A 27,225-nucleotide genomic window follows, 5' to 3' on the forward strand; every position below is an offset into this window, starting at 1 on the left:
ACTGTCCCTTTGATCATTTTGTTTGGTTGAGCATTTAGCCAGCTGCCCCATTCATTTTTAACTAAGTCACTTATCTGTGATTACACAAGGATTGGAGCTGCCCACAAAAAAACCCCTAAGACCTGAGAGCCCTGTATGCCCTACACAGACACCTTCAGATTTTATCTGGCAGACTGACAGCACTGGCATAACAAACTGCCAGGAATCGAGAACCATAAAGTGTTATTTTTGCACAGGAGATCAAAATAATTCAGTGTAAATGTGTGGAAAATGTGCAGTGGTGGGAACTGCAAGACACAACTATGGAATACAAGTAAAAGTCCTAGATAGAACAGTATCTGAAAAGCATCTGGTTAGCACTGTACAAATATAGAATCACATCCTGAAATAGTGCAGAGTATCCATAGCAAACAATCAAGGTAACATCCTGGATTTCAGCTAACCATACTCGTAGCAGCCACTTGGCCCACCGCAGTGCTTTGCTCCCACTGGCCAGGTGGCACAGCAGAGTGAGGTTAGCAGGCAGCAATTCTGACATCAGGGTGGGACGTGCTCTGTGCAGCCCTCCTGTACCACCGTGGTGGGTCCATTAAAAGAGCACAGGAGGGAAATTGGGAGAAGAGAGTCCAGAGTCACGTCCCAAACTGGTGACTGAAGCCAGGCACCCTCTCTAGCATTTCGGCTCCTTTGTCTGTCTCCCTCTTTTTGTCTTGGTAGAAACAGTCCCCATCGTGGTCTTCCAAGTCCTATTGTATGCACCAGGGACTAGGAAGAGGGAGACAAAAAGAGAATGCAAGCTGGTGGGAGGAAAAGGGGAACAAAAGAGGACAGGAGAAGAATCATCTTCACATGTAAAAGACCTGATTCTCCTCCTTGTGTTCAAATAAGAGGAGTTGGAGTGAGAAATGTCTCCCAAAGGATATTGTGTGGTACGGCCATTTACAGCTGATTCCCAAGTCCCACTTGACACATGTGGCAATGAGTTTTGGAAAGCATTTAAGTGATGATTCTGAAGTCAAAAGCTGAAATTATTTAAAAGACAAGTTGTTTGAAAAAGTGCCCCTATTACCCTGAAGGACATTTTTAGCAGAGGTCAGCAGAAGTGCTTGAGTTGGCATCTCTTGTAATTAATGCAAGGGAAAGAATGATGCTCTATGAGGGATCCCTTGTCTCTGCAATTCATTTTTTCCCCTGCCTGTATCTGTTAACTTTCCAGACACTGCCAGAGTCTCTGAGGAGAGTGGAACAAACACTGGAGCAGGGAGCCTTTTATCAGCTTGTTCGTTTGAAGACAGTTGTGTTTTCTTATTTAGGATGCTATGTGTAATACTCAGCTACTGTAAGCCTGTGGGATTTTCAGATGTGCAAAATCATCCAGTTTAGCATGGACCTATGCTGGGTGTTTAGACAGAAGGCCGAACAAAGGAGAAACAGAAATCTCCTACTAAGTGATGCCATTATTGAATTTCCAGCTGAGGATTATACAAGCCTTTTATAGCATCTCTTTGTGCAGAAGTTGCTCTGAGCATATAATGAGCAAAATAATGACCATAAGTCTCTTTGTGGAGGGTAGAAGAGCCCTTCCAGTGCAGAGAGATAGAGGGGAGTATATATTGAAAACCTATATCTGATGTAGAAGTCCAGCTGTGTTGACATAATTTACCAGCTGAAAGACAAGTAAAGCAGGAGACAAGATGGGTAATTGTGTTTTAAACATCTGTGTGTGAAACCTCAGGACATCAGACATCAGGTCACTCTCACAGTTTGCTATCAGAGATGGAAGAAGCTATAGAGCTGTAAGTCCTAATATTTTACTACAGCTAATCAGAAGAATACTAGCTTCCCAATGGACGGATTTAGGCAGGGAATAACAAATTTATGCACTGCCTGAATTTGACTCACGGAGTAGTATGTTTGTCACTGACTATGCCCCTGCAGACACCAGAGTCTGCAGTTACCCAGACCTTGGGTTAGTCCAGGAAAACTCTAGGCTCAGAGATGGAGAACCTCGTCCCCATCAGTTGCTCTTTCTCTGGCTAATAGAATCTCAGAACAAAATATCATCTAAGCTTATTTTCCGGCCCAGTGATGATCATACTTAGCGGTCACAAGGGAATCTAAAAATGAGAATGTCAGATCCTTTTTAAGGTTAACATTAGTACGAGAGCAAGAACTGGATAGTTGCAGCATTCAATCCAACATTAAATGCCCTGTCTTTTTAAAATTCTAGTCTAATAAACGAACAATAATAAATCCTGCAGTGGAACATCAAATGGGATATGAGCCTTGCTTATACACATGGACTGAGAAAATGGATACTTAGGTGTAGTAATGGAGGTTTTACCTCTGATTTCAGTGGAAATGGGATCAGGCCGTCAGAACTCAGACCTCTTTGTCAATAACTTTACTTACAGAGCATGATTATGCTATATCTTGCTTCAGCTCAGGCTGACATCTTATTTAATAGGATTCTTTCAGAAAAAGACAACAGTATGAAGTTCTAGATAATTAAAACATAATGGTGACTAGGCCTGTCTTCCTTTTGCAATACTGCCCTCCATTATTCAAATATTTTGTAAACTCAAGTTGTAAATATTTGTCCAGAGGTATCAGAGAGGAATTTAAAATCTTTGCTGTAGTTACAGGTGAAACATGGAAGAGGGAAGCCTAGGGCATTCTCTGAAGATGTTTTGCAGGCTTGGCTGTCCTTGGCCAGTTCTGGGCCAGATGGTGCCCATATCATTCATGTGCAAGGAAGTGAAAGGAAACAGCAAGCTTATCCTGATGAACAGAGACAAGGGAAGCCTTTGTACTCAGGCTGGAGCAGGATTTCACACTGAAAGTGTTCACTTTTGGAGAGAGGGTGGGCAGAAGGAAGCAGGAACAGCTGGCCAAGCACAGGAGAGGTATTTTAAATTTGTGCGAGTCTTTAGTCTCCTGCTGAAGCAGTTGTGTCCGCCCTGTGTAAGGTCCTTCTTCCATCTCCCACTCAGAGGATGCATTTCTCCATAATCCCCAGTGATCTGCTGCAATACTTTGATGTTGCCTTGCTTACTTGCTTTCTTCCCTTCTTCTCTTTTTCAATTAACAAAAACAATTAATCCATGAGAATTTAAGGATAACGTTACCAGAAATGTGAGGTTTCTGGAAGTATTAACTTATTCTTTTTTACGTGTGTGTGTGTGTGAGTGTGTGTGTGTACAATATGTACAAGTCCATAGATGGATCATGAAGCTTAAGGTTACCCATACAACATTGGCAATTTACAGAGTATATGGCAAACATTAGAATTACTTATCCCACAAGTCAATTATTAACTGGAATCTTCTTCAAGCGTATTTCTTCAAGCCATCTGTTGCCTCTGACAAAGAGTGGCAGTTAAACAAACAAAGGAACTTACTATGTCAATTTTTTAAAAGTCTTCTTCAACGTACAGGACCTCCATGTTCTGTATTTAGGAAGCACACTACAGATTTTTGGGAGAGACATTGATTCTGCAGCTGTTTTGTGTGGTCATGCATTTCATTCTTAATGGACTCCATCTCTTAAGGCTTTTTTTAACTACTGCATTTTTTTATAAGGTATATCTAACCCAGGCCTGAAGTTGATTGTGCCACACTCAGCAATGCAGTAAGACCATGAAAACCAAACCAGCTTACTTCAGTCTACATCGAACACAAGTAAATCTGCAGTTAATTACATTATGTGCCATGCAAAAATGAGTCACTGTAGTTTTAAGTAATTGCCCATTTATATGGGGAGTTTATTGTCATAGAATGTCCTTGGAGGCTCATTTTCTCTTTTCAGTTTCAAACGTGTCATATGATATTCATATTGGTAATGAGGATGTCTATAATTAACACTGTTAGCGCTATCAAGAATTCTGAAAGATACAGTAAGTTGCAATTTTCATCATTAACCTTCTCCTACTTATATGGAGACTTACTGAAGCAAGGAGGTATACTGTTTTTTTTATTTAATTCAGTCTTTTTTTTTTCTCTCAGGCACAGGCCACTGAAATACATGTACTATCGGTATTTAAGGCCCAGTTGTGATGCCTGCATTTTGACACCTACTGAAAATCTGTATGACAGGCAAAAAAAAAAAAAACAAAAAACAAATAAAGTAATTAAAACAATTTTTAAAAATTCAGCCTGACACTACAAGGTTTAACAACAAGGTAATAAATCCATGGCTTTAGCGAATATCATGATTACCACGTAACGATAACAACACAGGAATTCAGGATATCTTTTTATGGAGTGGCCGCATGCAATTCCAGCCCCCCTTTGCCTGTGTCCAGGAGCCGTGTGGTGATGTTAGCACAGCATTTTGCCCAAGCCACTGAGCAGGCGCAGCGCAGCACTACCACAGCTATAGAGCCTCTGGCCCCGGGGGAGCCTGAGTCCAGCTCACTGACATGGTTGTAGGTGGAAACTTGAAGGCTGGAATGCAAAGTGTTTAGACTAATGCTTCAGGACTGATAAGGAAAAAAAAAAGGTACGTTTTTTTCTTAACAGGCCACTCTGCTGATTAATAGGTTAGGCTGGCTATTTTCAGATCTAGGTGCGTAAAGTAAATACGTATAAAGTTATACTGCATTTTTCTCAAATATTTTGTAGTCTGGAGGGGGAGCTTTACCCAACTTGAACTGTAACAGAATATCTCACTCATTTGGGCAAAACAGATTCCTATCAGAGCAAAACACATGAGAAATGAGAGTTGCTTGTGATATTCAGAAAAACTTATTGACAATACTATAAAGGTATTTGTCATCTGAACCCCTGGACACTCCAGCAGGAGAGTCAAGAGTACAGCAGGGATCCAGAACTAGGCTGATAAATATATTTAAAGAAGATTTTAAATTATGAGTAGGTTAGAGTTTTTTGCCCTGATTTAGAGAAATCCATGTGAAGAGTGGAGTTCTGATTTTCCTAATGTATAGAGCCTAAAATATCTTTTATTTCTTAGACAATAAATAGGCCAGCCAGCATCTGAATATCCATTAGAATTTCTTTTCTAATTAAAGCTCATCAGCTGGATCAGGAATATGACGATCTTCAGAGGCTGAATTGAGACATATTCAAACACCGTAAGTAAGGTTCATAACCTTCATTCTTGACCTGCCAGTTCAGCCTTTGGTTTCTGCATCGTTTCATGGCATTGATCCAGGGCTTCAGTTATGCTGAAAAAGACACTGACCACGGCATAAGTGGCTGGGAAAACATCATTCAGCAGTTAGCTGGGTATGTCTGCTGAAAGTATGTCTGCAATTCTGTGAAGGAGATGATGTTACCAAGAACAGATTTGTTTCTGAGACTGCCTTGAACCCAGCCAGCTGTAGTTAAACCCTCAAAGGCTGACAAAGTGCATTCTTAATTATATCAGTGGAATAGACAGCTAGATTATGTTACCTCCTTTGAGACTATTGGTGATGAGTTTCCATCATTGGGGTATATTTTATATTTCATCCAAACCAAAGGGGACCTCAGGCTGTGCAACAATAGAAATGAACCAAACACTGAAATGATATGCATCTCTGGGTCTATCCTAAAGACCTCAGGTAGCTGCATCCCATGAATTCACTGGATATAGCAATAGCGATAACATTTGATAGGAAATCTTTGAAGACTTGGAACAAATTTAAACTTACTATTGGATTCATCTTTGAAATTAAGTAAAGCAGTTTCTATCAGGTAACAGAAACATCCAGGAAAATAATAGATAGTGGTAAGAGGTTTTTCTAATATCTTTACAGAAAATATGTATTTATGGCCTTGGCCTTCTTCACAGGGTCTTGCAACATTCACTGACATCAATATACTTAAGGAACTGGTATAGTTGAAGATAATAAGCTCAGTATTTATTTTTCTGTTTTTTTCTGTGATCTATATTTGGTTAAAAACTTAAGTTAATATCACTTTTCCATCATTTTTGACAACCTAAAAAAATTAATAATGCCCTATAATGTGATTACAGCAGACTGAATTTAGCATCTGAAGATCACTTGAAAGGGATGAGTGGGTCTCAGGGATAAACAATGAACAACACACATGTATGGTGAGATGAGTGACATATTCTTACAGAAGGGGAAGAAATTTCTTAATCTTCAATGTCAATTTTACATTTGATGAAAAGAATTTGCACGCTTTGCAAAACTGCTGCTGTGCATTTTATGTTTGGGAGATGTAGGGAAAAATCCTGTTTGCTTAAGCTAACATTTCTGCCACCACTGACATTTCTCACATCTAAAACATGCTACCTAAAGCCAGAGAGACTGTACAGTGTTCTGCACACTCCACCTGGAAAATCTTGTTGAGAATTACACAGTGTGATGGTCCGATGAGATAAGTCATGTCTGTAGACATGTTTGGAATAATTGTTGAACTGTGGAGGTTGTAGAAAGCTGAATCTTTGGATTACAAATGTGATTGATATCTCACAATGTTTAAAGTCAGATCCAAAACTCCTTTGGGCAGCAGTAGGCTTTGGGTTTGTCTCTAAAGATCTAGATGTTCCTGCAACCAACTCTATATCCTTGATAGACATTGCAGCGCTTCTTTCTGGCCTTTTATGTTAGTCACTCCATTAAAAACTCTTAAATTCCTCACAGGGATGAATCAATTATTGAATTTTGCTGTAATTACATTTCTACTGAGTCCACTTTGTGCATTTATTGGACTCTGATAAAAAACAAACCTAGCCAAAAGCTACTGAACTATACAAGAAAGATAATTGAGTGGGGCAATTCTTCCAAGTTCAATAGGCTATTTTTCCTATTAAATTCATCATGGTCGCTTTTTTTGGATTGCACTCAGAGAAATATACTTACGAATGGAAATATTATCACAAGCTAGCACTGGACCCCAAAATCCAAACACAACAGTGAAGCAACACAGACTTTCCTTCCTATTCTGATTGCATCACTGGAACCACTGCCTAATACAGGGATTTTGTTTGAAAAAACTTCCTTCTGTATTTTTTACAGTGCTATGTGTCTGCATTCCTGTTCATTTGTATGCTTGATTAGCTGAAATCAAATACAATGATGCAGATCTCCAAGCAGCTATAAAAACTCAAAGTGAGCAATACTAACAGCAAAAAAAATATTCTACATTGCGGTCTTCATGGGAATTACTGTGAAGAAAGTAAAACAGCTGATGCAAAATCATATATGTGTTTTTCCTTCATGTTATTTTGCATTATGTAACTGCTCAAAAGTTTGCTCTTTAGCAGACTTCAAATATTCATGTGGACAGGTAACAAAGGACGTACTGTTTGTGTCTCTGCCTCATGCACAGCTATCCTTTGGCCGGCAGCTGGAAACAAGTGGCTAGATTTTAAGAAATTCTGTAAGTATCAAGCTGTGGCATTTTCCCCTCTACCTGTAATATTGTCTATGCTTTTGATATTACTTTTGACTTTTGATAAGTTGCTCTTTTGTAATTTTGTAATAAGTCCTATAGATCTTGAGAACAGGGAAGGTGTTTTAGTCTTTTCAGTTGATGTTGTGCCTTCTAAGGATGAATTATTAAATTGATTTTGATCATAGTATCAATTTAAATGAATACGAATACAGTTTTTAGGTGCCTAAGAAGACTGGTGGAGATTCATGTCATCCTACCCATATTTTCAGAATGTGTAGCTTATGTAAAGATTAAAAAAAATAATACAACAACCAAGCAGAAACCTAATGAAGTAATCTTCTAATAATTAAAAAAAAATATAAAATAACTCAAGAAGAAAAATAAATTTTAAGAATAAAATGGTAATTAGTTAAGGAAATAGGAAGCACATAAGTAAGAAAGAAAACATATAAAATCCTCTTTCATGACAACCATGCCTTCATGTGAATGCTTTTGTTACACAGATGAGGGGTTTTTTCTGCATTTGTCTTGTCATCAGACAAAACTTGTCTAGTGAGTCTCTGAAAATGAGACTTGTTTGACAGCATTGGAAGAGATTGTTGAGTACATGCACTCTTTCATTACTAAGTCATGAAGTGAAGGATAGACTAAAACCATGATGAAAGTAGATGAAAAATCATGTAAAATTCTTTAGTTGAAGCTTATTTTAAATTAATCTTGACTCTAACATTTACTTTTGATGTGATGTTTTATTAGCATGATTATTAGCTGATTTAGTCATGCACTTGTTGAAATTAAAGCTGTTGAAAAGTTTTGTAATTGCATTATGTGGAAAAGAAAGTTTGTGACCAGAACTTTAAACACTGATTGTTGAAATCAAAATAGTTAGTCAGAAGTCTAAACAGGTAACTGAAACACACGGATATCACTAGGCATTTCAACAAAGAAAGCATAAGAAAATACACATTCATACCAGATATCATGGGAGAACTTTTTTGAAAGGTCAAGTCTGTACATTTCTTTGATGCAACCCTTAAAATGCTTAAGGACAAATTATTTATTACACCTTATTTGAGTTCTGACTATTATCCTATACAATATGTAAATAGGAAAGTCCTGCTTCCCTGGAAATTATGATAAGAGAGTAGCTTCTCAGTTAGATGTGACCTCATGCTATGATCCAATGTTTCCCTAATGAAAATTAATTTCGTTTATTTTGCATGAAAAAATGAAGCAGATAATATCTTGAGTAGAAATTCTTGACTTACACACTTCTACTGTCTCCACCATAGAAAGTTTTTGGATTTGCTTTATTTCTAAGCACTTTGAACACCTTTTGATGGATGGGCTGGTGTCAACCCTAACAACAAGATAAATAATGAGAGCAACTCTGTGGCTTGTTCAACTTGCTGTAGTTGCCTAATTTTCATTGAACACCACCTTTATCATAAAGCTATTGTTAGTGGCACATGCCCTGTGTTTCCTGCAGTGTTCGCTGGGACTGATTTACACATTATTGTTCATATTTTGTTTCATATAGAAATATTCTACATATAATTGTTGAACTGTATTTTTGCCCCAGATGGACACCTGGGGGAATTAATTGTGTTGTCCAGTTGCTCATGAAGGACAGACTCAGGCAACTTCTAAGCTTGGGTAGGGGATGTGCCAGGGGATACTTTGGGGTCCTCCTGACCCATCTCCTAACTCAGTTCATTGCCTCAAAGTGTTACAGTGAGGCCAGAAAACTTTCCCTGTCAGTTTACAGAACTGTAGTTCTGCCTATGGCCATAATTGACAGAAAGTGTAGGAAAAAAAAAAAAAAAAATAGGTTCCCACATATCTGTGTACCTCCTAGGGCTGTGACAACTGCATCTGTGTGAGCATTTTCTGGAGAAAACTTTAGAGGAATAGGCAGCTCACAAACACATAATGGCTTAGCTTCAGTTTGTTCCTTGTTTGATCAAAAGTTATTGTCAGATTCTCACCCAGGCCATAGGTGCTGTCTGGTAGTCAGCTACCTCCAAGCTATTTCACTCCCCCCTAGTCTATTACGATTCAGAAACAGAATTAGGTTGTGATGACTTAACAAGCTGGCACTTACAATGTAAGTTTTTGTAACTGCCCAGGGACCTGCTCTTAACACAGGGCAAATAAAAAGTAACTTAACTAGGCTTTTACCTCTTTCATGGCAGAATAACTCTGAATTAGGCCGCATTTGCCATAGACTAAACTTTCAAATGATAGTTAACATAGCTCAGTTGCCACCCAGGAACTTTTCCAGCAGTAACAGTAACATTATTTATCTCAGTTCTTAAAATGATATGCATCTGAAACTCTTTCCCCTGGACAAGGAGAACTCTGTAACTACACCATATAACTCAATAAATGTTCTTGAGTGATAAATAAATATGAAAAAAAGTGGCATTAGTTCTTCTTCCTGTCTCCACTACCACCTTCTGAGATAGGAAAAAACCATTTTTTTAATTTATGTATCTCAAAAGTTCTGGGCCATGGTAGTCAATTGTCAGCTTCTTAAATAACAACACAGCATCAGGAATCCTCACTAAAATGATTATTGAGTGAAGTTTGATTTATATTGTCCATTTCAGTGGCATTATCTTTCTTCAGTGCAGGATCCACAGCACAAATAACGCTGAGAAAGAAAGCTCTTTGAGAACATGTGCTAAGTTCATCTAAAATTTCTCTCCAAGGCCAGGAGATTAATGTAGTCATGAAAGCAAAGGCCTGGCACCTCTGTCAGCTCCTTTTCCAGTTGCTCAGATGCTAAAATAATCACAGAAATTTCCTCTTAAGTCTCACTGCACTAACCCATATGCATGTACAGCTCCAGCACAAGCAATGGCTGCAGCCTGTGTGGGAGAAATAACCCTAGCCTGCCTGGCAGTCAGCCGACTTGCCTTAATTCAAGCTCTGAGGCTCGGACTTGAGCCCAGACTGCTCTGTCTTGAGAGTCAGCAGCGCCAGCAGTGCCGAGGCAGAGGCATGTGTCCCACCCTGGCTGCTCACCGTGCCCTCCCCACAGGACAGTGGCTCCAGCTAGAATGGCTTCCAGTCAGGCAGCATTCAGTTTCATAAACATCCATGTAAAAGCTGGCATCTGCACAAATCACAGATCTGAGGAAGTTCTGGAGATAGTTGTAACTGTGTTGGAAAGGAAAAAGTGGAAAGACAGGAGCTTGTTTAAAAAAACAAAGCAGCGACCAGGGTTTTATTTTCTTCCCACTGCCTTCTGGCAGGTGACCTCAGTGGATGCACAAGTGCTGAGCACTACATGGCAGTAGTCTCGCTTCAGTTCTGTTTGAACCTGGTTTATGAACAGGCATAGAGCTGTCTCCCATTGTCCCTGCTCAGCCATCCTACCTGCCTCCATCCCCAAATAATCCAAAAGCATTGGAACGACCTCTGATGCCAGCACCAATGCTCTCAAACACAGTGGCATACTCACCACACAAGTTTGGGGAGCTCATTAGAATACAGAGTCAGCATTTTCCCTCCTTCAGCAGATCCAAACTCATGGTCCTAGTCTAAGCACTGATGATTTAAGTTAAAAACAAACAGCAGTTTTCCCAGCTCTTGCTTTAACTCCACGATTGTAAAAAGGTGATAAGAGGCAATTTCAGTATATTGCCCTCCTCTCCCAGTGCATGTACGGATTGTTTTGTAGAAAAGACAAAGCAAGAAAGAGGAAAATAAGAGAGAGAGAGATTAAAATGCAAACCTTAGAGCTTATTAACATGGCAAAGCTGACATAATGCCATCTGGCTTATGTCTGGTCCTTATTTGGAGCTTGATCCTGCTGGGTACTTAGTGCTCAAGCTGTTCCCTATGGCACTCTCCAGAGCACGCTTAACTTTAAGTCTTTTACGGGATCATGGCCAACATGCTGAGCACCTCAAAGGAATCAGCCCTTGCTTAATTTTTCTGGTTTGTAGAAAAAAACTCTTTCCAGCTCTGAGCCCTGGCACTTCTGACTGGGATTTTTCCTTCCCCACCCCACTCCAACCTCCATATTTTTTCTTTTTTATTCTGAATAGTCAGTGCCAAGCAGAGTTAGGCCGCGGGTTGCCCACTGTGGAAACTCCAGTATAGACCACCAGTCTCTGAGGAAACTCCAGGAGACGATATTTTAGCCTGAAGTGAGGTCCTGCCAGGAGTTGTTCAAAACGCCTCGTGCTCAACCTATGAAAAAGAAAAACTTCAACTATTGAACAGAAGGGAGAGTGTGTAATAAATTCTCAGGCATTGTCAGCATATATTCCAAAGGGGCAATGAGCTGTTAAATCAAATCAAAGAATTCCCTAGAAAACCAGGGCTTGTGGTGTGCCTGACAGCATACACTGCATGAAATACTTCGAGTCAATAACTCCCAACATGGCTGTCACCATAACATGCACCTTCCATGCACTCAACTTCCATCTCTTTCCAGTAACAGTAAATCTTTGCAAAAAGCTGCTGTAAATTACAATTCCTAAGCAAATCTTCAAATATTATAGCCAGATCTGTAACCAGTCTGAAGACTATAATGAGAAAGGGATGACAAAGCAAGCAGAGACACTTTTTGCTGCTATGGCAAATCTGCTCAAGGTTTTAGTTTCAGGGTCAGGCCGCATAATTCCCCTACCAGGTAATTATTACTCATTGCTTTAAAAAACCTTGAGGTGTATACATTCACTGTGGTATGGTCCCTCCCATGCTCTGTACCCATTTGTGCATCCGTACATGTGTACATGTGTGTGGGGTGTGTTAGTCACCTGCAGTGCATCAGTTGTGGTACCAAAGTGCAGACACACAGCATTTTAGCCATGTGGACAACCACACTCCCCAGGAACACCGCCCTTCAGCTGCCCCCTGCTCACATTCCACTTCCCCCACAACAAAGTTTTACTGGCATTGCAAACCTCCAACCATCTTCAAATAGTTGCTATATTCTCTAAGCAGCCTGCCAGAAAGAAAAACAAGAATAAAGGAAATATGTACTTATTTTCCTCAGTGATAAAATTGGCCTAAGACCTGAAGAAGACAAAGTGTAGTCCTGGATCACTGATTAGATTAAGGCGTTGTATGTCTGCATATATGCCCATACCCTCTGAGGCTAGAAATAATTCTTCACTGGACCAAAACGCTATGCCTCCTAAGACCCAAGACGACAGCTTTAAAATTGCCATGTAATTGAATATAGGAAAGACTCTGACTTTTTTGTTGTTATTGTTATGCTTTTCTTATAGCTCTAACTTTCTGAGTTTATGTAGTGAGAAATAAGCTATTCCATCTTTGAAATGTAGCTATCTTAAGGGTATAAAACAACATTTTCTACCTGAACTGCAATCAGGACATGGCCAGGGAGCACAGTGATCCGCATGGGCAGAGGTGGATTGCAGGCTTTTGATGGTAAACAGCATTTTTCAGTGTAGCTGGTACAAAGCACAGCACCCAAGAGGCTTTTGTTTCTGACTCACACCACAGTGCATCATCATCATGATCATCATAACAATCACAACAACAACATTTTCACAGTACACAGAAACAAATGCAATGAGTGAACGTGATGTAAGCAACAGACTGAAATTTCAAGACTACTGTAAACAGACCTCAATGTACGCTGGAATTAGGCCAGAATACTATACAACACTGCAGCCCTAACAAGACATGGCCCCGTGGGGTTTCCTGGAAGGTCTCTTGCACCCAAACCCCTGACACAGATGTGATGGGGAAGGGGGTAAGGTGCATCTCCATCAGGTAGTGCTTGTGCGTGTCCTATGTGTGTGATATTGTTGGATTTCACTGCTTCCCCTTTAAAATGCATGCTTTTTCTCATCTGACATAACCCACCACTAAAAGACATAAGTTGCCCTCTCATCTCTAGCAAGTCTGCAGAAAAACAAGAACAGGGCCCATGTGAAACACTTATCCATCAGAGCATCCAAAGAGTGCTGCCTGCAGTTGTGACAGCTGGAAAAGGAGGCTGTTACTGCAGTTTTGACAATGTTGCCAAGTCTTTTTGAAACACCATCTCTTATCAAATATCTTGAATTTTTCCTCTCTCTGATCCAGCACTTTCTATTAGTCATAATCAGCATTTTTCTTCTGTTTTGCCAATGCCAAAAAAGCCCTGCTGGTGAAACTGCTGGCGTTGGGGTCAGTACCGGTTGTTACATGAACAACAGGGAGCTGAAGCACTTTGATGCAAGAGTGTTGCAAGAGGAAATAACTGTCAGACACTCATCTCGCAGGTCTGTGTGAAAACTGTGACAGTGTCACACAGCGGGTGTCCTCGGGCCTCCCAGCTGGATTTGTGCAAGTGTGAGAGGGACTGAGAAAGAAAAGCTGGAAACATCAGGTGACAGTGATCTTCTGTATATTGTCATTCATGAAAACCATAGGTCTGGGTGTATCTCATTCGGACAGTGCTGTTGAAGCCAGAGGTTTCTAAATCTTGACAGAAGCCTTCATCTCCAAAGCAAGCAGGAACCTCATTCAGGCTCAAGAAGGCATTTGCATTTGAAAAGAAGTATGCCCACTTCCCAAGTAGATAGATAAAAGTGCCTTTGGAGGCCTGAGTCTCCTCTACTTGTACCCACTGCAGCCATTCAGACCTGCAGGAGTAAGGGCAAAACACCACTTTCAGCAGTGCTAGCGATGGTCTTGGTTCCTCAGGTGTCACGGACATGATTTTTGCCTCAGTGGGTGTGACAAGAGCTGAACATGGTGAGCTCTAGGTCTCTGGATTGAGGCCAGTCAAGGGAGATCTGTGGCCTCCACTACCATCACTCTCTTAATGCCATTTGTGGCGATGGTAAACAATAGTATTGTATTTACTTTTGAGGGAGTCTGATACTTCTTTTTTTTCTTTTTTATCTCATGATAATATTTTCAAATTTATCTTATTTTTTTATGTTTAAACATCTGATCGTTCATAGTGGAGTAGTTAACATGGTTTCCTTCTTTTAAACTTGCTAATAAAAGTTTTTCTCCTACCCTCTTTTTTGCTGCATTGTACAAGACAGGCGTCTCGAATTCTACCTGACTGCCAAGTCCAATGCTGCTTTCATGTCAAATAATTAACACAATTTTAGACTAACTTAATATTTATGTTATACACAGTAATTATATATGTCTTTGACATATGCATGTTTCTGTTTAAAAGAATGAACTTTGGAGATTGGACATTTGTAATTGATTGAGCATATTCAGAGCCTAATTATGTATTGAAAGCAAAAACTTCTTTTTTCCTTTGTCTATTTGTGTCCAACAGAATTTTCAGATGTAACGCCTATTTAGTTAGGGATTTTTTTAGAGTTCTTTTACTGGAACACATTTCAGGATTTACAGTCCCCCTCAAGTAATATTGCTGATTAAATTGGCATTACTTAATGGGTGAAACTAGTAAGATATTTTGTTCAAATTAAACCCTTACCTTTAAGGAGAAGTAAATTGGTTGATGCACCATTAGAAACTCATCAAAAATTCACTCCAGTTCTTAAAATAAAAGTTACTGGCCAAATACGAGTTTGGCAGTTACAGTTACTTTTAAAGTCACATTAGTGAAGAACATCTGTTAATATAAAAATATCTCTGATACATTACAGTGGTTTAGCTGTAGCTAGTTTAGCAGTGCTTGGTTAACATCTAAGGAAGGAGGGGGAATAAATGTCTCACATTTGGCAACCAGTAAGCCAGGGCTTTTACCCATCGCTTGGCTTTGTTTGGGTTTAGACAAAGTTCCTCTGTTTTTGTTCAAGATGCAGTGATCCTTCAGCCCTTGATGTCATGCATTCTGGGTTTTCTATACTTTTTATAATAATCTTTGAACCCTCAGCCCACATCATATGTTAAGAATATTCTTGTTTTAGAGAAGAGAGGCAGGCAACCATTTCAGCCTGCAGGAACCTTACCCTTAACATTTCCCTGTGCATCAAAGACATGGAGCAATATCAGGGAGAAGTAGTAGCAGAAAGACCAGTTTGGAAAGATGGTTTGTGATGAGAAAAAGCAAAATAGGGAAGGATCAGTGAAAAAGATTATTTTTAAGGGTCAGAATTTCACCTGAGGGGTGATTCAAACTGTACCTAGAAAATCCTCTTCAGGGCCACACCTGGTCTGGGGTGCAAGCATGGTCAGGCTGTTGCTGCAGAGGAGGAAAAGTCAGAAATTGGTCCTGATGAATGCAGGAAATGGTAGTGTTACAGACTGTCAGCTCAGGTCCTCCTTTCCAAGTGAAAATACATAGAAATTCAGAGATTCTAGCAAGTAATTATTTTCTTCATCTTCTTTCCAGGTGACTGATAGAGTTTGTTATTCATGAACTCTTCACTCAGTGACTCTTCCACCAGACAGTCATCTTTTTATTCTTGGCCTTCTTGGTTTAACTTTGAAAGAAATTATAGCTCTAAGGGACAGTAAGTGAATTGTAGTGGAAATACTTGTGATTAGGATAACTAACAGCTTCTCTATGATATAGCTTAATGCAAGAAGACAGGCTTTTGTTTGAGGGACCTAATAGGAGAATATTGTCAAAAGTCACCATATTACAGAAAATTAAGGTAAAAAAATAGTGTTTCTCCAAAGATCAAAGAGCCACCTGAGAAAACCCTCTGTCTTTGCAAATTCAGCACAAAAAAAATGGCTCCCCCATCACATGGCTCCACATACTGTTTCCAGTGTACATATGGCCCTGGTTTGCAGCTATCGCAACGGGCACTGGAAAACAAGCTCAGTCCCTTCCTGCTCATTTTCTAGTGAAGGTTATTTTTCCACCAGGCAAGTTCATTTGTCAAGGTGACCTTCGCAGCCGACACTGAGAGTTACTGCAGATAAAGAATGCCGCCTCAGCACATTTGTGAAACCCAGCTCAGCAGCCGGCCACCGGCCTCCTGCGAGGCACAGGGACATTGCAAAACAAAACCCTTCCTACAGGCACTGCCAGGGTTTCTCTGTTCCACAGTTTTTGTACATCGCACTGCACGTTTTGCAATACTTCTTTTGTCATGCTCTGTAAACACTCTTCCCTTGCCTGACTGGTTTTATGTCTAAATGATCCTGAGTTTAAGCAGTTTCTTTTGAAAAATCCCTATTCTGTAAATGAATGGTCTCCTAAGCAGAGCTTAGATCACAATTAAATCTTAATCAATCATGAATGTAGGTAGGAAATTTCATAGATCCCCTGCCAAAGCCCAGATAGAAGAAGCAGATCTTCAGAGATCTCCTAAGAGAGGGTTTAATCTTTCATGGCATCTGAGGAGCTGATGTCAAGTCTGGACTGCTTGGCCATGAATGACTATCTTCTTCCTATCTACATAGCTGCTTTCAAATACAACACTTATTAAGTTTCAGGATATTGTCATTTTTCTACCATGAAAAACAAGCCAGATTTGGAGCATGTGTGCTTAATGTATCCCAGTGTTACTGTAAAATCTAGCTTGGAAAAGAGCCCCTGGTTTTTGCTCGCTAACAGCTGGAATAGATCAGTATATAGAGTCCCTGGAAATAGCAGTCATGTTTCACAAGAAACCACCACATGATTATGATCAGGCCAGTTTAATTTCTGTGGAATAATTAATCCAATGATAATTCTTCCAGTTCCTTCCTTGTAGTTTTATTTTCATGCTTGCCATATGACATCAGTTAGACAAATCCTTAAAGCTATTCCCCAGCAGCAGTGACATGCTAAAACAGGAGACTGTATTTAGAAGTGGGACCAAAAAAAAAAAAGGAACATTTATTTTTCAGGAAAAAAAAAAAAAAAAAAAAGAGTTTGTGTTGATCAGACTAATCTACAGAGCATTTTTTTGAGCCAATAAAAGAAATAGGCAAAAATCAGAAAAAGCTGAAACATTTCATTGCAACATTTTATAAATGAACTGTTTTGTTTCTAATTTATGTGGATTTAACTTTCAACAGAGAAGTAAAACAAATCTCTGAGATCAAACTGTTTACTGTTCTACTGAATTGCTGCAGGAAAATAAAATGTCCTTGTTTCAGATTAACTTTAAATGAAGATTTTGTTCAATTACTTGTTTGTCCAAAGCCCTGAAAAATCAGTTGTTTACATAGCTGATTGTGTATGACTGGTTGTTACATTCAGATGCAGCAAAAAGTTCAAACATTTGTCTCATTGTAAGGATAATGTATTTCTGCAGTTATAAAATACAGTCAACAGCAGGCCTATTTTATGTCTCAGCATTTAACTTTAGGAAAAGAATAGCATGAAACCATGTGTCAGTACTTATCAGTTGTATGGCTTTCAGTATATGTGCTGGAATATTTAATCATTGTGTTCCATATATGGAATTAGTCCAGACCTGCTTTCGTACAAACTGTGAAACAGAATACTCAAATATGAATAAAGATACCAGTGCGGGCAGATCTCTGTGCCATGCAAATCCCCACTGGCTTTTCTGGGACACCTGTGTATGCAAGTCCGCCACTGTTTATTTTTCATAGGACAGCTGTGATTAGGGTTCACCATTGTGCTGGTCCAGAAAGAGTAAGGGCAAAAAACAATGTTTAAACATATCTACATAGTTTTATGGCAAGACTTTTAATCTAAAGGTTTGTTTAAAATATAGTTGAAGAAAATACTGTAGTTTGGAGGTTAAATATGTTAAGTGCAAGGACACTGCAGGGAGAGGGTCACGGTTCCCTTAATTTTAAGTGTACCTAATGACCAGTGAGCACTTATCCACTTCCAGCATTTAATAGCTCTTTCATGAGTTCCTGAATGCCCTCTCCCCTTATGGACAGTGAGAAAGACATCGCATCCACAGATCAGCTGAATTGCTCTTCGGAGGTGGCTTTCTTTCCACTGGCTGTAATCAGGAGCCCATGGCAAACAGGGTCCTAACTCACACATCCCAGTTCAACACCTAATGTTAGAGGAGAAGATCCAACACTTATTGAAATACGGGGAGTTTTTTAATTGCCAACAGCAGCCAGAGGGAAGATACATTCATTGTGAATTGCTGCAAGTGAGCCGACCTCCTCTTCCTCCCCTCCGTCTCTAACAGCATTTTTCTGTGCAGCACAGGCAGGGAGCTTCAAGGGACTTGGATTGCAAATGGGAAGCCACCTTCATATTTACCAAAGGCTACCAAATCTCACCTTAATTCCTAGGATAAACTGAAGTCACTGTTACCACAGCCAGCTTGTTTAATTTCCATCAGAGAGCAACTTTGGGAAAAGGCAATCCTAAAACTATATTTATCTGACTATTCAGGCGAAGCCTAGAGTTAGGTAAAAAATTACTTTAATTTCTTCATACAGCAACAGCTCAATGAGAGTAACAGTGGCAGCAGTGCATCACTTAATTAAAAAAAGAGGGAGAGGACATCCTTGAAGGAATCAAGGAGGGCAGTCTCATGACTATTCAGCTTAGAGGTTGCCTCTGAACACCTGTAGGAGCTAGCACTGTAGAAGTATTTAGTCAAGATGATATGGACTAGTATCACTATATCGTTGCAGGCAAAGCAGCAGTAGCTGCCAAGCAGTTTCTGGTCACCACCAACATCAGCCAGATTTGTAACATGAACAGCCCCACAGTCCACTACCAAATTCCTGATCCATGCTCTTCCCTGCAGTTTACCCTTCAAAGCATGACCTACCAGTGACTAAACAGACCTATAGACGGTGGTAAATGACTGGAAGTTTTCAAAATTTTCAGGGTTTTATGTAATCCTAAAAGTTCACCAAAAGAAATAGAAAAGTGATGCTAAGTCCAGTTTAAAACATAAAGCAAATTTAACTTTAAGATGAACTGTAAAAACTGTAAAACACTTCTGGTTTTGCTCTTTTCTGTCCCCTTAGGAAATCTGTGCCTGATTCAGGAAGTCATTTCCCTTCTCTTTTCTTTGGTTCAGCCTTTTTTTTTTTCCTTTTTTTCTCTGATTAAATAACAGGCTTTCTTTTCCTCTTATTCTGCTGGAGGGCTTTAGCCATGTCTTTGGAGGAAGTGAAGGCTATCAAAAAGCTTATAACCAGAAAGTCAGCTTTTCCTCCTGTATTTCAAGCTGGAGGAATGATGACAGGAATGCTGTAAATTTGACAGACCGGTTTAAGCATTTCAATGGATAAACAAGAGTTTAGTGGAGGGAGTAAAGTTTGACCATCTCATATGCTTTCTGTGCTTAAGAATTATTTCTTAGAGCAAATTTGACATTATTAACAGCCTGTGGGAGGGAACTTTTTGCACAGTGTTTTCCTCATCCCCAGCTGCAGTTCAAAATCATCCCTGAATTTCAAGACTTTATCTATTTGTGGCCAAAACGCTATTCTGGGCCACTGTTCATGCACATGAAACCTGGTGCATGCTTTTTTCAGCATTCAGCTAGGCCTCCCACTGATCATCCCACTGAAGGAAAAGCAAAAAAGGCTTCCCCATAAATATTTGATTTCTTAACAGCTGTACTCTGGCTTGCTTCTCCTTCTCTGGTGTTGTATATTATGCTTCTTCTCTGGTGGAGCATCCATCTCTGTGCAGACCAGCTCCTCATTAATTTGCATCTGGTCACTTATGATTTTTTGCATTATGCTAATGGTAGTGTCTCATATCCCTTTAGCAGAAAACACATAAATTATCTCTGCCTTTTTCTGAGCCACCCCAGAGGGACTCTCCTGAATTACAGCACAGCTTAGTGCTGATTACTTTTTTATTTCTCCTCTTAGGAAATGGATAAAAGGTTTAAGTTCTGACACAAACAGGAAAACACACTAAGAGGATTTATCCTGAAGGCATCTGCTCGTTAAATAGTGATGAAGCAGTGTCAGTCCATTTCCCACAAGGGCCAGAAGCTCCTCCACTCTTTGTTCCCACAGCCCTTGTATGACTAGAGGCAGAATATCCTATCAGAGGCTGTCAGATAGCTCCCAGAATGTGCAACTTGGTGATCATAGGCTGAGGAGGGACTCACTGCCACTAGGAGCATGAAGAAGTTGGGTTTCAGAAGGACTCTGCTCTGTTCCTTTAAGGAAAACACCAAGGCTTCATTCTGCTCCAAGGTAAGACTTGCAGAATTTACTAAATCAGTAACTTCTCAGCTCTCCAAATCCTGTTCCCTCCCTCTTGTTTTCTTAAACGAGGAGCAACAGGAGGGGGAGCAAGCTGTCAGAGTTATCACTAGTGGAATTTTCCAGCTTTACCAGGCAGGAAAAGGGGGACAAAAAAAAAAAAAAATATCCACTGTAGAAAAACAACTGGACACAGTACAAGCGAAAGCAATTTCAGGATGGGTAAATGCATGCTTTGCATTGACTCAAGCTCTATGAAAATACACCTCAAGAATTTATTAACATAAACCCCTTTAAGGTTTTATTAACAAGGTGTGCTTCTGGAAAATTATACTCTAATATAATACATTTTTTGCTCACCATTCTGTTTAAAAGTGTGTTCCGCTGGAATAATGTTTCAGAGGGAGCAGAATCTTTACATCAAATTGGATTAAACACAGTTTTTCCCATTTTTGCTTTCATTTGATTTGAGGTCAGAAATTTGCCTTTTTCAACTTTTGTTTTCTGATGTCATATAGATGTTTATGATTTGTTATGTATTTCAGCTCAGTGTCATGACCAGACTCTAACTTGCATGAGTAGAACTCTATACAAACCTAGCTGTAAGGAAAAAGAAACTTACGATTTTTATCTTTCCATGGGGAGGAAAGACAGGTCTGAGAATTTAAGTGATGAGTTCATACAGATTACATGACTAAATGAGCTGAAGTTCTTCTACATTCGCAAATACATTATCCTGATCCACATTTTTCAAATTGTGCTCAAATCTGGCTCAGTTCTGTACACTTGGCAGTCAGGGATTTCCAGGTAGCGCAGGCCCTTCCTAACGGCTACTTTCAGTTTGAAGGTGCTTATGTCTGGTAAAAAATCCAGGGCAGCAGGGCACTGGTGGTGAAGAGCAACTAAAGCTGTGTAACTAGTTATGAAAACTGGAGAAACTCAAGGGAGCTGGAAGCTAGGACTTGTCACATTGCTCTGAGGAAACTGGAAGCTTGTTTATGCAGTCTAGATAAATGCAACCTACAGACGATCAATCCAGCACTCACAGACAGGCTCTCTCATCCCTCACAGAGGGATTCCAGGGGATTTCTCTTGCTGTCTGGCTGTCCCAACACTCACAGCTCTGCACCTCCTGAGCAAACATCAGGAGTGTTTGAGGAGTTTCTTTTAGCAATTCTTGCTCCATGGCAGTTTGCATACATTGAAGTGGCCAGCGCAAGCTTTCCGGTTCCAAAGTCCCCCCTGCAGCAAAATATCATGAACTGGGGTCATGACCATCAACAGAAATAATACTCCTTGCCTTAGGGAAAACTTTTCAAGGATTTTTTCCCCCTGTTCCCTCTGTAGGGGCAACACAAGGCCTATACTGGGGATCAAAGGGAAGTTTGAAATGGCATCAGATGTTGCAGAGCAGCACAACATGATGATCATCATCCAATATGATGAGTACATAATAGATTTTAATTTACTTTGATCAGGATGAAAGAGCAAGTACTGTCTTTTTCCCTTGTCAAACATGAAGTCTCACTGAAAGGAAATCCAAGCAGCCAATATCCCTGGAGATTTGACTTTTGCTACCTAGATTTTTGATTGATTTGTTTAGAAAAGAGAATCAGATTAACAGGATTATTGTGAAACTTCTACTGAACAGTTCTAGCACTGATAGAGTTTCTGCAGCAAATACAGTGTCATTACAAGTTCCATCAGTGTTCTGTCGCGGTGGGAGATAGGGTTTACTGGCATAAGTGATGTCCAAACTGCTTTTTGTGATTTTGTTACCTCTTTTTCATATGAATGGAAGAATTCTGAAAGATCTCCCATGTCCAGGTTTGCTTCTGTTTGTTCTTAGTGAAGGTGCTCCTGTCCATGCAATGAAAGGGCAGCTCAACTGGGTGTTAGGACTTTTTCAGACAGGGATTTGCAGTGCAATTGCAAAGTGATTCCTGACTCAGAAAGCTTCTGTGAAAAACAGAAATGTAAATGTTTCTAGATAGATAGAAATTCTCCACTGTTGATGCCGTTTAAAGATAACGACCAAATTCTGACAAAAATTAACCTAGCAACTCTTAGCAACATTGTATTTTCTTCAACTCCTTTAATTGCTTCTTATTACAAAGTCTCTTCAAATGCATTATTTTGGAAAACCTTAGGTGGTAAGCTGTGCATAATTGATCATAATTATATATCAGCCTCTTAATTTGACAGCTCTTTCTCCCACCCAAATGATTCCAACTACTTTGAACTTTGAATAAAATCTGTTCCATTTTTATCTTGAATTACACTTACATTAAACAACCAATTAATGTTGATCCCCTCGTTCGTTCTGTACAAAACATTCCATTTTATGTGTTATCTAGACTTTTTCACAAAGGCTTTTAGGAGATTACTAAAATATTCTCTCCCTTTGTTCTCATCTTTGCTGTATATTCATAGGTCTATTTATATGTGAGTATGAATCCATATAAATGTATAGTAATCTTCCCCTTAGGATATTGTGTATGTATGTCATAAAAGAAAAGGAGATTAACAATACAATACAACACAAACAGGCCGACTTTATGGCAGTCTTGCAGAAACTCCTGCCAAGCAAAAGAATAAATAACAGCTGTGTTAATCAAATTTAAAAGATAACACTAGAATTTAGGTGGTCAAAATCCCAGAAAACTGGGCAAGCGTAATGCTCACAGAAAAAGAACTCCAGGACAAAGAGTGTAATGGTATACAGTGAATTGAAGGTGAATTTTCAAAGGTGGTTCTGTGACAAAAGCCTGAGTCAAAACTGACTTTGTGTGCAGGAGCATTTACTCCCAGGGTTTGTGCTCCTGAATCCTTCAGTCTTTTCTGAAAATGGGAGTTAGGTGACTGCCCACCTTAGTTCCTTTTGAAAGCATAATCTACAGTTGCCTAGAAGTCCAGAAAAGACACTGGTCCAAGTAGTGGCTGAATACTAAACAGGGATACCAACTCAAACCAAAGAACTATAGATACAAACATGATTTTTCCCCTGCTTTACTGCAAAACCATATTTCGTCTCTGGTTTGGATTAAACTCGTAAAGATGTGTTAGCCTGTTCAAGATAATGTGGAAGCATTCTGAATCAATTGTAACTGACGTAAATATAGCCCTTGACTGGAAATCTTCCAGAGCGAAAGAGCTGCAACAGTTCAGCCAAGATGCATTATATCAAAAGCATGGATAAGTAATTCAGTGTCCTCATGGGAAGGATAGCATTACAGCTTCACAACATTCATAAAGTGCCTGCACAGTGAAAGATCTAACACAATCATTAAAAGATGGATGAATGCCCTGTGAATCTTCACCTCTTATCATGGATCATGGCTCTTATCTAGGCAGGAGCAGGAAGAGTAGCATGTACTCACAATGACAGAGGGCACAACAACAGCTTAGTCGTACTCATTTGACGTGAGCATGTGAGCTTTCAAACGTGATTTACTATGTTTGCATAGCAATATTAATTACTTTTTAAAGGCTAGTCAGTCAAGAATATGCACAGAGTTGACAAAACTCAGTTAGAAACTTTAGCCAAGCTCTGTAGGACTTAGAGAAGATTAGCAGTTCTATTACTCATGGTGTACCATAGCTTTAAGTCACAAACTAGCTCCTGTATTTTTAACCCTCTTCTGTGTCAAAACATCTGTGTGATTTTAGAGATGTCACTTTACCTCCCTCCATAATTCTTATTTGACATCTCTCTAGTGCTGTTATGATAAATTAGCTCTTGCCCATATAGTTCACTAAATGTTACAAGGAGTGTTTGGGGTGTTTTAGTAGTTACCAAATTCTTGGTTCTGCTGTTACTATTTACCGCATGACGACTTGATATCTGGGTTCAGCATCCCAGATGTGACTGAGAAGAACTCAACACAGCTTAAAGAGGCAATTCTCCAAAGGCCTCTTCCCATTCTCTCAATGAGACCTGGTGCAAACCTAGAAGAAGACAGAATAAACCACTAAATGTCAAAATAGCCAAGAGTAATCCCTTCCTGTAATACATGATGTCTACAAAAGGAGCTGTAGAGCTTCTAACATGGTTCTGGGCCATCTAACATTTCTACTTTCCAGGAGAACGTGAATGGGCATTTTATACTAATGTTAAGATTCTTGATTGTCCCTCTGGCTTCCGAATCTTGAAGGCTTCTTCCCAAAAAGAGATAATTTTCCTCAGAGATTTCCAAGACCTACATCTTAATCCCCCCGTGTCAATATTAAGACATTTAAACTTTCAAATCCTATGCACAAAAGTAATTTGGTTGGCCTCAGCAGGGCTGTTTTCAGGATTCAGAATTACTCATATCACTGAGGAACTGCAGACAAAGGCACCATGTTTTGTAAATATCAGTGATCTCTGTAGCTCTAAGAGCTTTAGGAGCTGCAGTATATTTGAAAAGCTAGCTTTGAACTACCTGGCATTCTGCAGCTTCCCTTGGAGTGCTCATGGATGAAATATTTGAGATAAACCTCAAAAACGATATAAGCAGGAGAAAAAAAAAGGTAGTTGAAGGAAACTGGAAATCTGCTATGGATCATGTGCTAGTATTCCCATTCAAGAGGTGATTTTTCTTATTCTGTTATTTGCTTTTTTTCTGGGTATCGAAAAGAAGTGTAACTTAGTCAAATATTTCCAGCTCTCACTGGAGTCCATGTGGTTTGGAAACACCACCAATTCATTTGGCTCATTACACAGAAAGGTCATGTTTTTCACAAGCATATGGTGCAAACGCTTGAACACAGAATAGCAAAATACCACTTGAAATTTAGGGTGTTGTCTCGACAATTCCCCAACATGAAGATGTTCCCTCTATCTCTTTAGCGTAAGTCTAGAAATCACTGTAAGATCACAAAAAACCTTTTATACTCCACTGATTGCCATTATATAGCCAAAATATAAGAAAATACATTGTTTGTTTATTTGTTTTTTTCTTTCCTTCCTCATTCCCCTGTTGAAGACCTAAGAATATAATAAACTAAATTTGATTTTGTGGTTCATTGTTTCCTCTGAAAATGGGAAAGTCTGATTTTTGGAGACCTGTGATCTTCTACTTCGTGTTCCCTGTCTGTTGAGTTTATCTCCACTAAATTTTAGTGAAATTATCAATGTTCAGTTTCATTATCAATGAAGATTCTCTAGACCAGTCTCCAATAGGACTCTTCTACCAACTTTTGCTTTAAATTCAGTTTTGTGCTTACACAGTTTGTATAGTTATTGATGTCCTGAATGGGAGAGGTTACCAAACAATATACCACTATTTAATTTTAAAGTGAGTGAATCATTATAAAATTCTGACCAAAAAGAAGAATGAGTTAGTAAAAAATTAGTTGTTCATTGTCTCCTTCAAAAATGTACATCAAAAACATATTCTAACATAGATTGCTTTTTAAAGCTTGAAGGTGCACTGCATTAGCAAAACTTCCATTGGTTCAGAGGAGCCAAAGGGATTTACTTCTGTTAATATTGCCTAGCTGTTTGGGATTTTTTAATAATTTATTTTTTTCAGAATGTAAAGTGCCCTGGTCTCTTTGACTCTGAGTTTTTTATAAATATTTAGAACTGGATGGAAAGAGGGGCTGCTGTGTGACTTCTGATAAGAAAATACAACAATCAAATGCTTCTGGAGAAACATGTGGAAACACAGCCATCGACTGCAATACCCATCCTTTGCCCCATGTGTCAGGTCCCCCTGTGCCTCACTGGTGTCACCTCCTCGCTGCACAGAGGACCCTTACCAGCTTCCCTGTTTGCATCACCTCTGCACCAGACTCTCACCCAGCCCAGCAGCACTTGCTTTCTGGAGAATGGAAAAGGAAGGGAAAGAGGCAAGGTTCAGGGTTGGATGCAGACAGAGGGATGGAAAGGGAGGTAGAGGTAAAGATGAGGCCTCATGTTGTCTCAAGTCATCCAGAATAAAGTCTCAGACTGTTCAGGACATTGACAAGAGTTTTCATGTTGATATACTTTCCATCAGTTTCCAGCTGACATGTAACCATTTTTCTTCAGGTAAAAATAGGACCATAGTGCTTTGAGATATTCTCCAAGATTCATCTCCATTGCTTTATTCATTGCACATTCTTTATCTACACTGCTTTGTTAAGCAGTGTCATTAACAAAGGAACAGTCTGTTCAGCAAATTTGGGACTCTTTCTAAAGTAACTCATACAATCTTTACCAATGTGCTTGAGTGGAAAAAAAAAAATTATGCACATATCTTGATTTTTATTTGGCGACAGCATTTTCGAGTGAATTTTTCATTCCTTCTGACTGATTCAGTATGCCACAAAATACAATACACTGTGGAGAATAAAAGCTGAGTTCAGAATTGCCTGACAGCCAACCCAGAGCTGCCGAGAAAAATCTAAATGGTGAGAAGTATATTTGCTCATGAAATTTTTGTGATTTGTAATAACTTCAACATTAGCAGCACCACAAAGAGGGATGTTCTGAATTTAAACATAAGGAATAAATTAAACCAGTGAGGTTGTAACAGTTTATTACTATCTGAGAATCTGATCCAGGATTTTTATAGTGACAATGTGAAGTTGGTCCCCACTCAGTTGAAAGGTTTAAGAATATCTTTGCCACATAAGCAATTTTTTCAATAAAATAGCTTTAAAAGTTGTGTGTTGCTTAGATTTAAAAAATCAATGTGTTGCTTTACATTACTTCAGTCCATTCCAGTCCTGTGAATATTATCAAGCACACTGTTGAAAAATGTTTTCTCATGAATTGCAGGGTAAGAGATGCCATTAATGACTAAAATGTAAAAGAATGCATTGGAGAGTTTACATATTTGTATTTTGTAGCTCAACTATTGCCTTA

General features: G+C 39.3%; 1 protein-coding gene across 3 annotated transcripts in view; it reads left to right on the forward strand.

Moving 5' to 3' along the window:
• The window catches only part of ARHGAP28 (Rho GTPase activating protein 28), a 75,771-nt gene that overhangs the window by 5,583 nt on the left and 42,963 nt on the right, over positions 1–27,225 (forward strand). The window contains exon 1 of one of the 3 annotated variants that reach the window (XM_032987680.2): positions 20,173–20,381. The exons of the other annotated variants lie outside the window; for them this stretch is intronic. The gene's annotated coding sequence lies outside the window, so the exon portion shown is untranslated. Of the gene's footprint in view, positions 1–20,172; positions 20,382–27,225 lie in introns of those variants that run through there. 3 annotated transcript variants of the gene reach the window in all.

This window comes from Tyto alba, unplaced genomic scaffold, assembly GCF_018691265.1.
Source record: "Tyto alba isolate M040663 unplaced genomic scaffold, T.alba_DEE_v4.0 Super-Scaffold_27, whole genome shotgun sequence".
Lineage (NCBI taxonomy): Eukaryota > Metazoa > Chordata > Aves > Strigiformes > Tytonidae > Tyto > Tyto alba.